Source organism: Cornus florida, unplaced genomic scaffold, assembly GCF_030987335.1.
Source record: "Cornus florida cultivar Cherokee Brave unplaced genomic scaffold, ASM3098733v1 CherokeeBrave_3.0.0_Hap2_Chr11, whole genome shotgun sequence".
NCBI classification, from domain to species: domain Eukaryota; kingdom Viridiplantae; phylum Streptophyta; class Magnoliopsida; order Cornales; family Cornaceae; genus Cornus; species Cornus florida.
This window is the reverse complement of record NW_026775581.1, coordinates 109532008-109549548: the sequence shown is the minus strand read 5'-3', so window position 1 is coordinate 109549548 and position 17541 is coordinate 109532008. Positions and strand designations below refer to the sequence as shown.

The window sequence follows — 17541 nt, the reverse complement described above, 5'->3', positions numbered from 1 at the left end:
GATCCAAACATGGCCCGATGAAATGGTTTATGCCGACCCGAATTTGTCTTCTCTTAACCTTTTCCGTCTTTTATTTCCCTTTCTTTTTATCTTTTTTCCTTATTCGGAATTTGGGACTAATCAGCATGAAATCTGTGCTTTAAAATTGCACTTTTTATCTTTTTCCTTATTCGGAATTTGGGAGTAATCAGCATGAAATCTGTGCTTTAAAATTGCAATTGTGCCCTTTGTTAGTTTAATTTTCTTCGGTTTTATTTCTCTCAATGCCACACATACAAATAAAAAAATATTTTTAAAAATGCTCCCAACTTACACAATTACAGTCTGGTGGTAAGGATTGTGCTTGGCAGCTCTTCCATCCCTTCAAAAGTGAAAGGTGTTGTAAAATATTTTTAGTATATATATATATATACAAATAAAAAAATATTTTAAAAAATGCTCCCTACTTACACAATTACAGTCTGGTGGTAAGGATTGTGCTTGGCATCTCTTCCATCCCTTCAAAAGTGAAAGGCGTTGTAAAATATTTTAAGTATATATATATATATATATTTCCTTCTTACTTTTTAGGGTATGGTACAGAAACATTCCTTAGGGTTTGAGTTACCACTATACAGATGAAAGTTTGCTTATTTTAGACAACGACACTCCCTAATGAAATTTATCATCCAAACATAGCTTTAAAATATATTAAAAGTCCACTTTACCCTTCACTATTTTATTGATTTTAATTATAAAATATCAAAAATACTTAAATGACCGAATAACCCTTCTCATCTCTCTCTATATATATACACACACACACACAAACAACCACAGTCACCACCACCCCCAGCCTCTACAATCACCACCCACTAAAGAAGATGTCGAAGAGGAGCTCTGCCACCGTCACCTCCTAAACCTCGCCGGAGCTCGACCTCGCTGGCGGTGTAGCCGTGAGCAAAAATCGGCCGTAACAGGCTTCCCAATACGACTCAACTCTGACTCAAGTTCAATGATAGTCTTGCTAATAAGAAACTAAATACCCCGGATTCGAGACTTGATGACAGTTTCCAAATGTCTGGAAAGCATATTTCCTAAATGCTCAGAATCCATCCTGTGAGCAAGATACTTGTACTCTAGAGAATTGGCAAAATACTTCCGCTCTCTACGCCAAGCAGCAATCATGTCAACACTTTTGTTAATATCAGCTTCGGAGTGATTCACGACCCCAATCCAAGGGAACTAAAGCTTAAAAGCCCGCCCTTCCAAGATTTCAACTGCACTAGTACCCTTGTCCATAAAATCAATCTTCGTCAAATGTAATACCCCGATATTTTAAAGGATTTATTAATTGGAATTAATTGCTTTTATTTTATTTTTAAATGATTTATTTAATTTAATTTGAATTAATTGCGTTTATTTTAATTTTTAATTGATTTGTTTTATTGAGTGCTTAGATTAATTGTTTTATTTTATTTATATTTCATGAATTATTAATATGATGATTGTTGTGTGTGTGCTTAATTATTGATTGAATTGTTAGCGTGTTGATTTTATTGTTATGGTATGACTTGGTTGTAATTTATTGTTTTGTTTATGTGTTTAGTGTAATTAATTTTTAATTTAATTATTTATTTAATTATTTGGTTTATTTAAATTAATTGGTTTTTGACTTAAGGGAAGTTGGACCAAAAGATGTGATCGTGGGCTTGTATGAAGCCTTATTGGGTTAATTAATAAAGGCCCATGGTTATTTAATTATTTAAATAATCATTTTTGGTATTAATTATAAATATATAAAATTATATATAAATATAATTAATTAATAATTGTTAGGGAAAGATATATATAGAGATATATATTTATGAATATATATAGGTTTATATGATTTAATTAACTAACGGTTAATTATGGAAGATAAATATATATATGCTTGAAATATAATATATGTATATATATATATTATATTAACTAAAGATTATTATCTTATTAGTAGTCCTAGTTGGAATAGGAGTTAAGTTTTAATGTGTATAAATATACACATAAGGTTTAGGGTTAAAAAGTTTATACGTTAGAAAATTAAGAAAAGTAGAGAGAAAAAGAAGAAGAGGAGTCCGGCAAGGAGGAGACCGAATTGGAGAAAGAGGATGTCGAGATTCGAAGAGTCTTGAAGCGTCGGTTTTGTTTTAAAACCTTCAGGCGAGTTCTTCTCTATCTTTCCTCTTAGAACTCATAAGCTTATCACCTTGATTATCGAAATTATAATTTTACTTTATTAAATTAAATTATTAATCGGATTAGATGAGCATGTTTATTCTTTACAAAACTATAGGTTTAAACATGTGAATATATGTATGTATCGTAATTTAAATTTTGTATGTGAGGTTAGCTTAATTGAACTTTGTTTTTTTTAATTTTTATAGGTTGCTTTTATTTTGTATAGCATGATTAATTAAATTAAACAGATCTTAATTTAATTATATGTGTTCATTTATGCTCAGAATAATAAATAAAGCTTTTGGGATTTTTTCTAGAAATTTTCTGGAATTAATTTAGATTTTTAATGTTACTTTAGGAATTTTTATATATATATATATATATATATATATATATATATATATATATTTGTTGTTATACACATACTGGGTTGGATTTAAATCGGCGCAATCCAGTGCGTTATAGTCCGTGGTGGTATAGCGTGCCGCGGATCAGGACCATGGATGGGGTTGATCAAAGGGAGGATGATCTGGTGTGTCGCAGCCCAACATGCTACGGTGCATGCGCGGATCAGAGCTGCTGATGGCGGCTTGATTACAGGAAGCGGATCCGGTGTGGGCAAGCTTACCTGGACACAAGGGGAGGACCAATGGAGGCACGCCAGCACACGCAGAAGGCTCACAGAGGCGCGTGGGGGGCGTGCAGGCGCGTGGACGCGCCTGCCAGTGTGTTTTAGCGTGTGGAAGCATGTGCAGAAAGTGGAGGCGCGTTTGGCGGCGCGTGCGAGGGTGTTTGAGGTTCCGGTAAGGTCCTGTGAGTTTCCAGATTTAATTTTAAGTCTGTGAATGTTGAATTTAGCCACTAGAGGTGGTATTCCTAAGGTTTTAGAGAGCCGTTAAGTATTACTAAATATATAGTAGCATTTATTTATGTAAAACAATTATTTAATAATTGATTACGGATGAGGGGTATGTGTATATATATATATATATATATATATATATATATATATATATATATACAATTGTTTATATATATATAGGGATATGGTTTAATTAATTTGTGATTAGTATGGAATGAAGTGAATATATATATATATATATGGAAGGAATTATACATATATATATTGTATAATATATTGGTATATGTATATATCATTTAAGATGATTTAATTATTAGTCTTATTTGGTATATATGGATAGACTGGTTATTAAATTAATTATATGCATATGACATGCATGGAATGCTTAGGTAGGCGTTGTTTTGTTGATAAGTTAATTTGCCTATATATGGATTGTTTAGTTGATAAATTAACTTATAAAGTTTGGTACATGGTTGAATTTTAGGCATGGATAAGTTGCCAAAGGGCGTAAATATATTGCCTAAGTATAGGGATAAATAAAATATAAATAGGAAGCATGGATGAGTTGTTAAGTTAAAAGTATAAATGTATATATTTAAGGAGGCATGGTTGAATTGCTAAGGTATAAATAAATATACTTTCAGGAGGCATAGTTGAATTGCCAATATATAAATAAATATATTTTTTAATGGCATGGTTGATTTGGCAATGTATAAATAAATATACTTAAGGATGCATGGTTGAGTTGCCAATATATAAATAGATATATTGTAATAGCATGGTTGAATTGCTAAAGCGTAATTAAATTATTATGTGTTAGATGATTAAAATATCATCTACGGTTATTGTATATATAGGTTGGATTAGGTTTAAATATTCTTAAATTAGAATAGTCTAGTACTTACAGGTTAGTGTATTATTTTATGCATATTAATATAATAATACTGGTGGAGACATGAATGATTTGTCAAAGATTAGATTTTGGATATGTGATTTAAATAATTAAAATCATTATCGGGTTTGGGATTAAATATTATATTCTTTTTATTATAATTTATTATTTAAATGATTAAACAACTGACTAGGATGGGATTAAGGTTAAAGGAATTTCTTTTTAAAATAAATGGAAGATTGGTCTAGAAATGATTTTTATTTTAATAATTATTTAATAGGTATGAAAATTTAATAAACCTATTAATGGATGTGAATAGTATAGTATATATAATTATATATAGACATGTATATCGTGCTTTATTAAAGTTAAAACTTTATTAGGTTTGGTTTTGATCTGTAATACCCCTAATTTAAAAGGATAGACCTGGAAATTTATTCAATTGTTTAAGTTGAGTTTTATTTGTTTAAATGATGAATTGGTTGGCATTAATTAATTGTGATTTAATTGTAACTCTGTTTATTTGTTTGATTATTTTTTTTATTTATTATTTAACTGTTTGTTTGTAATTTTACTGGTTAATTGTTTAGTTATAGGAATTATTTGCTTTAATTGTTATTATTTGTTTCATTTGAATTAATTGATAGTTTTCATTATTGGTTTAAATTATATTAGGTAGCAACTTGTTAAATGAATTTAGTTTATTAAATTTAATTAGTTTCTAGTTTAAATTAGTTTCTATTTTAACGTGGCTGTAGGGAAGGTTGCATATGGATGGTTATACATTAGAATTATAGTTCACAGCCGACAGTGCTTTTAACCTAGTTTTCTCTATGGGCCGAGCAAATCCACTTAGGGTTTAAGAGAGTTTAGGATTAATATGGCCTATAAATATTCCTCTAGGGTGTCTGCCTAGGGTTTTTAGAAGGATATTACTCCACAGTAAGACACAAAGAGTTTAGAGACGGCTGGGAGGAAAACAGAGAGTAAACAGAGGATTCGCCGGACGATTTAGACGAACGTCGGTGTAAGGCAAGTTCTATCCTCACTCTCTCCCTTAGGTTTCGTGTTCTTTGCATTCTTAAACAGTTTTAGGATTAATTGAATCAATTAAACCATTCTCTGTTCGTGCTTAAACTGAACTTTATCTGTATGTTTTTATGCTTTGTAAAACTATTAAAACATGATGGTTGCTTGCATAAATCTCTGTTTAAAGCTATGTATGTAATGTTAACTGAACTTAAGCATGGATTGGGAATGTACTGGGATTGGGTTACAGCCTCTAGAAATTGTGACGGTGAAGTAACAGAGACGTAAAACGGAGACGGAGGGCGAAGAAACGAGACAGAGAGAGAGAGCCGGCTCTCCCTTGGAGAGAGCCGGCTCCCTTTTTATGTGGAGGCGGCTCCAAAAAGTGGAGCCGGCTCCAAGGTCTAAAGGAGGCGGCTCCACTTTTTGGAGACGTCTCCTTTGGTGCTTTTTTATTTTTTTTTCTTTGTTCCAGTCAGTTTTGCATGCAATGGTTGCTTCTGAAGTTTCCAGTTGAGTTCAGGGTTTAATATGAAAAGTCTAATAGATGTATATGGTTATGTTAAGGCTCCAGATGTGGTATTAATTAAGTCTAAGGGCTTAGAACAGTTTGGACCGTGAGGAATTAATCAGACAGTTTCACTATGTTTAAGAATTGGAAAGTTAGTAATGTTTAACTCTCTGAATTAGTAGTCTTCTGAGATGAACGATATAATTGTAACATGCTTAACTGTATATCATGATCCTGTATCCGAATGATAACTGTTCTGAATGAGTTGGTGTGGAATAATACTAAGAATTAAACCAACTTGGAATAATATTAAGAATTAAACCAACTTAGTAGTACTGGATTTTGGGGAAATACTATAGATTAAATATGTCTATATGCTTACAGTATTTATGTTCTTGATGTTTTCATGATTTCAGTTGTGTCAATTATTAGAGTTATGAACTTAGTTGATAGTTACTTTGAGATCTGTAATATCAACTGCTGGCTGTTGAATATTATTAAGATTTAAACTTAATAGTACACCGGATTTTATGGAACTGTATGTACTGAGCATGTTTATGTATATACTTGTACTCTACTTATCGATGCTTACATTATTACTGTTGGTATCAAATGTGGGATGTATGGATTTAGTTGATGTTTACTTTAATTGTTGATATTATCAACTATTGGATGATTGGATAGTATACACCGGTATGGGACGGTGGTATACTAAGGGCGGTTTGGATTCAAAATACCAAAACCTACCTACTCTGGATTAAGAATTGGATTAACTAAAAGTTAAGTCCTATTGATTGTAGTGTCATGGCAACAACTAGTTGAGCGGCACTACTAGGAATCAGGATGGATTTTAAATATATTGTCATGGTACCCCGATATAAGCTTGAGTCTCAGGATCGACGGTTAGAGAGCGTATATGCATTAGGATGCATAGCTGGATACGATGGTTAGAGGTGTACCCTGTTTAGGTTTAGGTACACATGCCCACTTCGTGTGCGTTTTAGCATGTTACCTCTATTCAGGTTGAGACCGACCTATAGTCCAGTGAGAGTCCTTTAGTGTGACTATATATATATACACTTACGGACTATTAGCTATTGTTGAATTGTTTAGGATGTACATGTGTATCGGGCCTCTGTTTGGATTGTAATAGTATAGAACTTGCGCGTAGGCCTGACCCACCTCTATTTTTCAGGCACATGACAGTTCCAGGCTTAGACGTATTCGTGCTGAGCAGAGGTCTCTATTCACTCTTTTCTTACGATGTAGGATTCTCTCCATAGTTTATTTTTAGATGCTTTTACAGTTGTTTTATTTTCCGTTTGGATGTTTAATAGGGGTCCACTAGAGATGGATTCCCGAGTTGTAAACTGATGGAGTTTTGGAGTTTGGGTTTAATGGATTTTAATAATTATAATATTTTGCTGATTCTATTTTTAGTTCCTTTCAGTTTTAATTTCATTTCTTAGTTCGTTTTGTATTCCGTGTTCATTATAAAATATTAATTGTTAGATATTCCATCGGGTTTGGGCCTGGGCCTGATCAACCTATGTCTTGGATCCGAGGGGTATCACATGATCAGAGATGATCTTCTTATTGATTTTCAGAGGCTTGGTAAAGTGAACTTGCTCGTAGGGTTTAACCCACGATTTATTTTTTAGGTTATTAGATGTTCCAGTCTCGAGGTTGAGGATCCGCAGCTGGGAGACTATCATTCATCTATTCATCTTGTATACTTTTAAGTAGTATTGGATAATGTTTTAAGGGGTTCTTGAGTTATGGGATTCCCGAGCTGTAACCATTGGATAATTGTTAATGGATTTATTATTTAATAGATTTTCCTTCAGCGAGTTATTTATTCTTTTTATTTTCTTTTTGTACTCTGTGCTTGTTAAATACTTTAATTGTTTTGATATCTTTTAATTTTGTGCACGGATTTGATCAACCCGTGTTCCGAAATTAGGGGGTATCACATCAAAACTCCAAAATATCCTCTCCCCTTTGGGGTCTACTTCACGAGAAATTTTAATTGCATCAGAGGTAGCAAGATCTTGATTCATAAGAAAAATTGCCAGAATCAGACAGTTGGGCTTCTTAATATAGGACCGAACCATTTTCTCAATGTCTTGCACAATGTTGTCGGGCTGACCCTTGACAGTTACTTTTGTAAGTCCAGGAAGATCAATCACTGTCAAGTTCACAACATTAGGGGAATAGATCTTGAGATGAATTTGTACACTGGAGATTTGTTTTTTGCGCCCTGTCTCTTGGTCAATCTCATCAACAATCTCCTTCCTCACAGCAGCAAAATCAGTGAACCTCTTTTTTGGGAGATGTATGAACTTCGCATATTTTGAAAAGGTAGTAGCGGTTGAATAATCGGCGCAGATCACTAAATAATCGGCGACAATCATGACGATTGCCGCCATTGTCGCAGTCATCACCGCCACTCCTCTTCACCTCATCTTTTCAACTATGCCCGCCCTTCTCTTCCTCAGTTCCCCCTTCTCTTACATCCACCATCGCAACCACGACCATTATCCATCTCATCTCCTTTTTTCCTCTCTTCGTTCTTTCTCCTCTCCACCCACCATCATCGCCATAGATACATAAATATATATGTACATAGTGGTGAACTATATATATAGGCATAGGCGGGTTCAGGTTAAGGTTTGGATGGGTTTGGATTAGGATTTAATCCAAGGGTATTTAAGTCAATTAAAATGTTAATTTTATTTCAAAGGGTAATAAGGTTAATTCACCATTTTCGGGGTCTCTTTGTCCATTTTTCAAACTTGAAGGGGTGTCATTATCCAAAAATATGAGAACTTTCATTTGCATGGCCTTACCCCAAACCTCAGAGGTGTATATGTACTTTACCCTATTTTTTAAGTATTTGGTTAAAAGTTTGAGAATAAGTTAAGAGTTTTAAAAAATACTTTGTAATAAATAATTAAATTAGCATGCATTTTAGAGGCAAATAAAATATTTACTTTAGTATACATGTGGTCATATATAACTAATACGCAATTACACATTTGACAATTGAGTATGTACAAAAATAGTCAGATTGCACTAAAACTGTAATGACCCGGTCATTTTCCTTTCTTTCTTTTTTCCATTTTTACAGATTTTATTTTTCCGTTAAATTTTTTTTTTTTTTTTTTTCCTTTTCCGAGTTCGGGTTTTTGTTCATTTGTGTTATCTCAAGTACTCGGGAATAATTCCCGAGACTCTTTCTTTGAATTGATATCGTTTTGGTGAGGACCGAGTCGTCTTTACATTTTCTTTTTCCAACATTTTTCTTTTTCGTCTTTTTCTCTTTTATTGGTTTCCTTCGTGTAACCTCATTTTTTGTGCTAGGATTTGATCTCGGCTTTGCATGCATCCATAACATTTTATTTCCATGAAATACGTAATTTTACTTTTTTAGAAAAACATACTACTTGTTTACTTTTTTGTAAAGGGCATAAATGTATAATTTTTTCGGAAACATTCTTTATTTTTGGGTAATTAATTAATGTAATTATTTTTCGTCTTAGGGACCATTTTACAATTTAATTTGGAAGATATTTTGGGAAAGGACTTTTTTGCAAATATATTTTTAAAATATCTAGGAAGAGGAACTTTTGTGCAAATTCTTAAAGTGTGTGTGTGAGAGAGGTAGTGTTGGCTTCTTGTCTAGTGTGTGTGTGAGAAAGAGAGGTAGTGTAATTGTGTGTGTGTTAGGCTTACAACCTTAAGTTAGTGGAGGAATACTCATTCCTCCACTCACTTCTTCTTCTTTCTCACTTATCCTCTCAACCTCTGTTGAAAACACCTTAAACCTAGCCTCCACTTTTGATTTTTGGTCCCATTCCACTCACTTTTGAGCTAAACCTTTGGAAAATAAAAGCTTCCCCTCATTCTCCTCTACAAAATCCTTGAACAGTTTCTTGAAATTCCTAAGTTTGCTTTAGATTCTAGAGAATCGATTCTCTAGTAATGTAAGGGGTGATATATATTTATAATCTTAGTGTTTTAAATGTTTTTGTAGCTAAATATAATTTGTACGCATGTCTTTAACTAATTTGTACGCATGTCTTTAACTTAATTTAAAAGTTGGTTAGTAGTAATACCTTGCATGAAATTAAGTTAAAACATGATATTTGGAAAGACCATGACTTAATATATAACGTGTGTTAATTTGAAGTCATTTAAGGTTGTTTTGAAATCTAGAAAAATTAATTAATTAATTTTTATTTATACGTTGCTTTGACTAAAATTAAGTTTTAAATTGATATATGTAATGACAATGATATGATCCTTGACATATAATTATTTGGAATCATTTGGAGTTATTTTAAAATATAGAGATTTAATTATTTTATTTTAATTAAATTCTGTTCCACTTATTTAATTATGTTTTTGACTTGATATGTGTATTGACCATGATATGATCTTTGACATATAATTATTTAAAGTCATTTGAAATTGATTTAAATTCTAGATAAATTAATTAATTAGTTTAATTAATTTTTATTTAAGTGTTCCATTCATTTAAATAATTATTTGACTTGACATATGTAATGACTATAATATGATCTTTGACATATATTAATTAGGGATTATTTAGATGAGATTTGAAATTTAGGGAAATTAATTATTTTATGTCATTAATTTTCATTTTTGTTGTATTAATGATTTAATCATGTGTTTGATGTTGTTTGCATGTTTAAATTATGATTTTGGACTTGTTGTATATTCATGCGAATACGTTTTCAATATTAATAATATTGTTGTGGTGTAACGAATCGCACATTGAGGATTCGATATGTGATGTTATTGCAAGTGTAATGAATCGTACATTGAAGATTCGACATCTTACGTGCCATTGTAGTTGAGGACTTAGAGCATGTATTGTGTGTTTCCAAAATTGGGTTGTGCTTGGTAGATAACTTATTGCTTTGTATATACATGTTGATATATACGTTGTTGCACAACTTGTTAATTTTGGAAAACTTGGGATGTCGTTGTCTTAATTATGACTAGAGTATAATTCTAGGGCAGGATGTAAGAGTTCTCCCCACACGTGCGCACTAGGGTAGTTCCCGGCGGGTTAGTAACCCAAAATAGTTATTATTGTTTGGTTTGATCCGACGTGATATCCAAGTATTTCCATTTTTAGTTGATTTCGCATTTTAAATTTCAAATTGATAACTTTGAAAATTTATACCTTGTTGCGATATTTTTGGACTTTCCAATTTTGTTAAATACATCCACTTTAGTTACTTTCGCATTTTAAATTTCAAGTTGATAGCCTTGAGAATTTATATCTTATTGCATTTTGTTGGATGTTGCAAATGTTTCTTATTTGCACAAATATTGTAAATTCTGTTGAATTGTTCTAATGTAACTTAGGAATGATCTTATAGACTCATTTGAAACATAGACGTTAGATGGCATGAACCACTTTAGTTGATTTTGCATTTTCGTTTCCAAGTTGATAATATTGAGAAATTATAACTTCTTGTGTTGTATTAGATATCCCAATGTGGTTTAATTACGTTAACTTTGTGTTTTATGTAGATGATGTACTAAAGTAATTTAGGATGATCCCTTAGTCTCAATTTGGACATAGACGTTAAGTGGCATGAACCACATGGATCAATTTATATTAACTTGTAAAACTTAGGTTATACGCATATCCATTTCCTACGAGTAACTTGTTTACTCACCCTAGTGGTTTGGGATATTTTTCAGGTAAAGAAATGTTGTTTTGGGATACATCACATCCTTAGACTTGCTTGGTGACTTGGAGTATTTTGAAGTACTTTTAGTCATACACTTGTTAACATGAAATGCCTCATTTTTTTTGTTTTATATGTCAAAATATGTATATTTGGTTTAAAATATGTAATGTGCACATAATTGCATCTTTTGGGATGTATTTGACATGTAGGTAATGAGGCCAAGGGCCATTTACATTGAACTTTACTTTTAAATACTTTGGTTTCATGTATAATTATAAAAAAAAAATGAAGAAATTGGAGATTTTAACATGTCATTTTTAATTCGGGATGTGTAAAGTGTGCATAAGCACACCCCTTAGGACTCTTTGTATATGCATGACGTATGGCCAAGGGCCAAACGGTTTTTTGAATACATCTATGCCGTTGGTTTCAAGTTTTACCTTTAAAAGTCATTTCAGGCATATTTGAAGTTTGATAGGTCGTATTTTGCATTGGGCATATTTGGGGGCCGTGGACCATTCCCCGTGCACTTCAAAACACTTATTACGTTTGCGTATACAATCATTTTAGCACACAACCTCATATTCGACCAAATGAACTCTTGAAGCAAATTACATTTTTAAGGCTTTTATGTAAAAATTGAGCAGAAGGGCATTTTGGGAATTTCACATCAAAAATAAAATTTTCTTTTGACATGGTCAGCTAGAAATATGATTTCAAGGGGGGTTTCTTTTTTGTGTTTTTCCAAAATAAGTCGTTTAAGGCCTAGAATCAGCTCTTTGTTCTGGAAATCTGTTGAAAATGTAACCTGCTGGTGTCAGTAGCCATGTCGCGCGCGGGGCATGCACTATTGCTCGTGTGCGCGGCATACATCAGTGCGTGTGTGGCAGGCATCTGTACGCGCGTGCAGCGTGCGCATGTGGGCGCCTTTGGTACCTTCCTTAGCCGCCTTGATACCGAATTTTGTTTAGGCCCTATTCCTTCGTCCGAACTACGAATCAAGTGATTCTTGAGTCTAACTTTATTAATTTTTCGTTGTCTATCTAACGATGTGCTTGGTGACACCTTCATCTTTTTTAAAAATGACCATTTTACCCCTAAGGTTGCATTGGTTTGTTTTTAAAATGTCGCTTCCGCACTTTGTCTTCTTGAGTCCCGTGGCTTCACGGGAAGTCATGCTTGTGCCTTAAGGATGACATACATCTCTCGAAACTTTGTTTTCTCGTGAAAAGACCATATTGCCCTTGGGGCTATACTTGGTATATTTTCAACCTTAACTTCCGTATTCATTTTCGTTGAGTTCCGTGACTTCATGGAAGGTCACTTTGACATCTTAGAGATGTGTTGTAATTCTAGAGACATACGTTTTGTTTTTTGCTTCCGCATTCAAATCCGATATCGGATCAACCTTCGGGGCATCAGATGACGCACTGACTTGTAAAACCAGGGCCGTCACAAAAACCTCTCAAAAAGTTGCAAAATACTTTATTTATTTATTTGACAACAAACACTTTTGATTTATCAAAAGTTACAAAGGACTCCCATCAGAACACGAATGTTGACACTCTTTTGCTAGAGTGGTAGCTTGACACGAGGACAAATTATTTTGACTAAGATACATTTACACATGCAAGAAAAACTCTCAATTTCTCACTTGTAAAATCAATTATAAATAGTGATATTAGAGTTGTTTTCGAATGAAAGAAATATGAGATAATTTATGAAAAAGTTTATACACACATATTGAGAGAAGGAGAGATCCGTGAATGCAACCAAATTTTAAAAAAATAAAGAAGAAATATGGATTATGGCTTTATTAGATACAGATTATGTAACGACTTTTGTGCGTAAGTGTGATATGGACGGGTACGAGACACTGGACGAGCTACTACACTGGCAGGGTACAGGGTGTCATGAACTTACATCTTTTGGAGAAAGGGAAGTGCTATATGTAAGGTTCAACACCCTTATATGACAAAACGCGGTTTAAAGTTGTGGTGGTCGTGAACCCATCAAAACTCCAAAGTTAAGTGTGTTTACTTTGGAGTATCAGACAATACTATATTTGGATAGGATAAGTGTTATTATAAGTGGTATCAGAGTTGGAGCCCTTGTGTATGGGTAAGGTAAGAGTTGTTACAAATTAGATGATAGAGATAATTGCATTATGCGTTAATAAATCAACATTCCTAGTTTGTTCAATTTATGTTGATTGTACACTCCGATAAAAATCACATCAAATATTATATAAGCTATTAATGTTTTCTTATCTTTTAAAATAGAAGGTACATGGTTTGAGGAAGCGTTATTATGTTCTAAAAATCTTGATACACTCATCATCATTACCTCGTGAAAACTAGAGATAAAAAATGAAATTATATAAAAATAAGAATGAGTATATTCCTTTTTAAAGGAAAAAAATAATACTCCCTTTGACCTCCAAAAAATAATTTTACGTTTCAAAAAAACTGTCACAGTTTTTCAAAAGAGACATTTTTTTTAAGGAAAAAAAAAGTAATAAAAAAACTTTTTAAGTCAAATGCCAACCTAATGCGTTGACTAATGTCTAAATATATTTGTTTATTTATTATTTCTTGGGACAAATAACTCTCTCATTCTTTTTTGTTTTTTGGAAAATTAAACCTTCGATCTTCTTCCTTAGAATTTGAGAAAATGTTATTGGATTAAAAATGTGTAAGTCTTAGATGATTTATATTGACGTAAATATTACGGGTTACAATCAAGAAAGTAAAGTTATATACTCCTACCATACAAATGGCTAGTGTAGCTGCAAGCCTACAGGTGTTGTTTCACCTTATGTTTCATATTGACTTTCAACCAAGACTAGCATTCTATATCATTTAATCTCTCTCTCGCTCTCTATCTATATACTTATATAACTATATATGTGTTGTGTTTGATCCGTATGAGGTATGAATTATGAAACCTATAATTTAATTAAAACTATAAGGCTTTTTCTTATTTAATATTAATATAATTATATAGTTGTTTCATACATCCATGATTGTTTGAACTTGAATATGAACAGTAGGCTTTGTTTTTGGTTAGTGATTGATGGGTAAAAAGACCCTAAATTGCAATGGGAGCCCAAACAATCCATCGCAGGGCTCATTGCCATCCAGACAATTCAGCTCAAAGTTTATCGTTGGTGAGTGTTGGGGCTCATCATCGTTGCCGTTGAGTGTTGAGATTTAATCTTAGAAATATGACATACTTATGAGGTTAAAGACACTTATTGATCCACCTAAATCACGTGAGGTGAGAGAAGATATGAAAATTTCATACTTAAATAATGTTTAAAGAAATTAATGTGTTCTGACCACATTCGGTGAGAAATGAGAGATAATTGTTTAGTTCCCTTATGATTATTCTTATTAAATTATTTAACTAAAATTTTCCATTTATCAGAGGAAGTGACCGTTCATGGTAAAACGGAACACAATATAATTATTCGAAAAGTGATTTGCCTCTTCCTTTTCCTTTTCTCACTTTCAAACATAAATAATGTGGTGAAATTGGATGGAAAATGCTCCCTCTCTTTCCACGAAAATTCTGCCCTTATATCCTTCATTTTCCCTTTCCCTTTCCCCTCTCCTTCCTTCCTCCCACTCTTCAATCCTATCACAAGGATCATTATATATTCAGATAACAACATGCTAAAAATCGAGAAAATCAGCCCCAACATGTTTATTGGGATGGCTTTATATAATTTTAAGGAGCTAATTTATGGTTTAGGTCCTCGTCCTGTTTATATGATTTTAATTGCAATTAATATTTCAATCCAATTTTCAATTCCTCTATTTCCTTTCCGTGCAAATTGTACATGAAGCAATTTTAAATTTCAAAGTCTCAATCTCTCACAAATCACAACTTTGTCTACTTGAAATTTGCAAAATAAAGGTAAGTGAATTCTCCTCATATTGAGAGTTAGACATTCTACTGCCTTTTAGGTGACTAATCAATTTTCTGATGGAGAATATGATTGTTTTTTAGACAAAACACTTATCAACAAAAAGTACATACAACTATCAAAATATGTAATTTTAGTATTTTACTATGTCTAGATAAATTGCTAATGATGATATCTCTTATTATTTTCATTAAATTGGGTCTAACCCTACCAACTCACCCCACCATGAGCCATAAGGCCCATGAGAAACTTTTTTTAAATTGAGCATTTTACTGAGGCAAATGATACTTGAACAGGAACCAAAAAAAAAAAAAGATTGATACTTGAAGAGAAAAGTGACCTCTATTTTTTCTCTGCCCTTTGTTGAATTCTTTGTTCCAAGTTTAATGAAACTTAAGTTTAGACCTTGACTGATACACGGCCACAAATTTCTCCAATATCCAATCAAATAGTACGTAATCAGGCGTTCAACAACACTCAAGGATATTAATGTTTTGTAGTTATAGTTTCTTTTGAAATCGACGGAAAAAAAAAAAAAAAATTGTACAGCTAAATGCGCATGACAAATAAAGTAGAGGAAAAAATTATTATTCCCTTAAAAGTGAGAAGAACAATAATATATATATATATATATATATATATATATATATATATATAATAAAAAAATCTCTAGTCGGATTTAACTCAATATCAATCTGTGCAGTTGCCATTGAAAAAAAAAAAAAGTATTTTTTTATCCCACCTAAAGAGACCACCATAATTTGAGAAATTATTTGTTGCAATCGTTGCAACGATGACGTGATACAACGAATGATTATAAGTTGTCTACCAAAATAAAGTGGATCTACAATAGAACTAAAAAATTGATATAAATGCTTTGGTGGAATGTTTGTAACCGTCCATAGTAGCTCGTCATCTTGCAACAATTGCATTTAAATAATTTCTCAATCCATTAGATGCATGTGCATTCGATAAACTAAGGGTAGGGGAATTTAAATATGGGCACATCCATTTAGGGAGTTGGGCACTCTAACTGGGTAGACCTATCAACGGGTCGAATTCAGATCGGATATGGTCTGTCCCTGTCTTGAACCCGAACCCGATAATCACTTTACTTGATGCAATCTGATCCAATAATCCAACGGATTTTTTTATAAGTGAATTCATATTCGATTTGTTAATAAACGAATATCCAATCCGATAAAAGTCTATTTTTTATAAAGTAAAAAAAGACTAAAAAATAATGTCAAAAGAGAATTAAAAACAATGATTAGAAAAAAAAGAAAAAGAAAAGAAAGATAAATAAAATATGGAAAGAAAAGAAAAGAAAAGAAAAAAAAAATATCTTTTACTTTTTGTTAATGAATAAATATTATGACATTAGCAATATGTATATTAGGAGATTTATTAGTATGTGGATGAGTACACCACATTATTGTATATATAACATTATAATTACTTTTTATTTTTATTTTTTTTTTGTTATATATAATATAAATTTGATAGGAGTATTGTATATGTTTATGTATATTAGGAGATTTATTAATATGTGGGTGAGAACACCACACTATTGTTCACATAGCATTATAATTATTTTTTTCTTTTATTATATCTAATATAAATCTGGTAGGAGTATTGTATATATAGAATATTTTATAATATAAATTTAATTTGATTAAATTATTATCAAATTGGATTAGCATAAATTTATATCCGATTTGTTAAGGAATCGGATTATCGAATTCCCCGTAATTGGGTTATTAGATTTTTTGTTCCATTCATATCCGAATAATCGGATCATAATTCGATCAATTGATAGGTCTATAATTAGGTGTTATAAGGGGGACTTGTCCCGCATTCAAGGAAGAGCCACTTCATAGCCAATGGGTGCACCTATTGATTTTTTATTTTTTTTACTACTATATAAAACTATTCTTTTTTTTTTTTAATTATATACCGATAAAATTTTCACTTTGCCCTTTCTAAAATTATAAAAAAAATACATTAAATTTATTTTTGTTCCCCTCCTACAACTTCTTGAATATGTTACTGACCCATTCGGTTGAAAAAATAAATAAAATACACATGAATTACATATTAGTACACCTAATAACTTCAATTTTTAAGTTTGGTCCCGAAGAACCGGATCAAATAAAAGAAAGTTCCATTTTCGTAGACTTGTTATTGGAGCTTGAATGTCATTATTACTTAAAAAAAAAACAAAAAACAAGAAAGTCATTATTATTCTCCTAAGAAATACCGAGTAAATTGGAAGTTTAAAATCAAGCACATGTTGTAAATGTCTCGATAATCTAGTGGTTAGTGCCTTCGATAAATTTTAAGAATGACAGATTTCGACTCTTTACACCTACTAATTTAATTTCT

General features: G+C 32.0%; 1 pseudogene; it reads right to left on the bottom strand.

Annotated features, from left to right (window-relative positions):
- Positions 1-888: 888 nt before the first annotated feature.
- Positions 889-7922, bottom strand: LOC132281827 (phragmoplastin DRP1A-like; annotated as a pseudogene).
- Between the last annotated feature and the right edge of the window lie 9619 nt (positions 7923-17541).